The following is a 1,575-nucleotide window of genomic DNA, read 5'->3' on the forward strand; positions in this document are numbered from 1 at the left end:
TGCTTGCTCCCTGATAGCAAAAGGCCAGTGGGCCACTGTCAGTAAAACTTTATGTTAGGCTACTTGAGAGCCTTCTCTAGTAGGTTACCATGAACTACTTATTTTCAGCCGTGGATATTTAAGACTGCCGGAACTTCACAAGGAATGTCAAATCTGGAGGATTTTAAAATGCTTCTCACGGCCAATTGATGTATGCGATTGGGTCATTCTACAAGACGGGTGCCTTTTCCACTTTGTAATTAAAACATTTTTTTTCAAGGACTGTTTTTTAAGACACTCACATTATGAAAGACATAGTAGACCTATAAAAAAACATGTTTGCCCACCTCAGGTATTAAATCCCTAAAATATACAGTACTGTGCAAAAGTTTTAGGCAGGTGTGAAAAAATGCTATGAACTAAGAATGCTTTGAAAAATGTAAACAATAAATGTTTATTTTTTATCCATTTACATGGTAAGACTGAGCACAGCAACAAGACACAACGTAGTTATACTGCATCAGCAGGGTCTCTCCCAGACAAAGATTTCAAAGCAGACAGGGGTTTCAAAATGTGCAGTTCCAGCTCTTTTGAAGAAGACGTTAAGGATCGTAGACGCAGTGTTCAGCCAAGGAAACTTAATGCAGCTGATGAAAAACACATCAAGCTTATTTACCTTCGAAATCGGAAGATTTCAAGCAGTGGCATCAGCTCAGAACTGGCAGAAACCAGTGGTACCCAGGTACAGACATTTACTGTCCGGGGAAGTCTGGCCAGAAGTGGTCTTCATGGAAGAGTTGCAGCCAAAAAGCTCTACCCCGACAAGGAAACAAGGCCAAGTGACTGAACTAAGCACGTAAACATAGAAACTAGGGTGCAGAAACATGGCAGAAGGTGCTCTGGACTGATGAGTCAAAATTAGAAATATTTGGCTGTAGAAGAAGGCAGTTTGTTCGCTGGAGGCTGGAGAGAGGTACAATAATGAGAGTCTGCAGGCAACAGTGAAGCATGGTAGAGGTTCCTTTCCAGTTTGGGGCTGCATTTCTGCAAGTGGAGTTGGAGATTTGGTCAGGATGAATGGTGTCCTCAATGCTGAGAAATACAGGCAGAAAGATTGGTGGCACCAATAAATAAAGATTGTTGTTGTTTACGATTTTCTATCAGTTCTCACCACACAACGACATCTCACCTTTACTCCTTGAATGTCGATATGTTATGGTATGGAGTTATTGAAACTTACTAGGTCTCTCTTTTTGTCATTGATTCAGCTCCTACATGTAAAAAAGACTAGAAATTGAATGTTTATTTTTGCCTCGAAAGTTGCACTGGGTGCCTTTAATAATAATAATGATTTGATTATTTTGTAATCGCTTGACAGCCATATTTGTTATATAAGAGAGAGAGTGAAACATATGAATACATTATATAGGCATATTTGATCGGCAAAGGTCAGTAGGCTATCCTTTTGGTCAACTAACAGAAATTGTCAGATGTCCTCGTGACATTGCATTCGCTTGCTGGGTGTCAGATAACCTGACGTTACCAGGGAGTGAAGGTGGGATTACGAAGTGGGTGGAGTAATTCTTGGGCAGATAG

The sequence above is a fragment of the Sprattus sprattus genome, assembly GCF_963457725.1.
Source record: "Sprattus sprattus genome assembly, chromosome: 10".
NCBI lineage: Eukaryota > Metazoa > Chordata > Actinopteri > Clupeiformes > Clupeidae > Sprattus > Sprattus sprattus.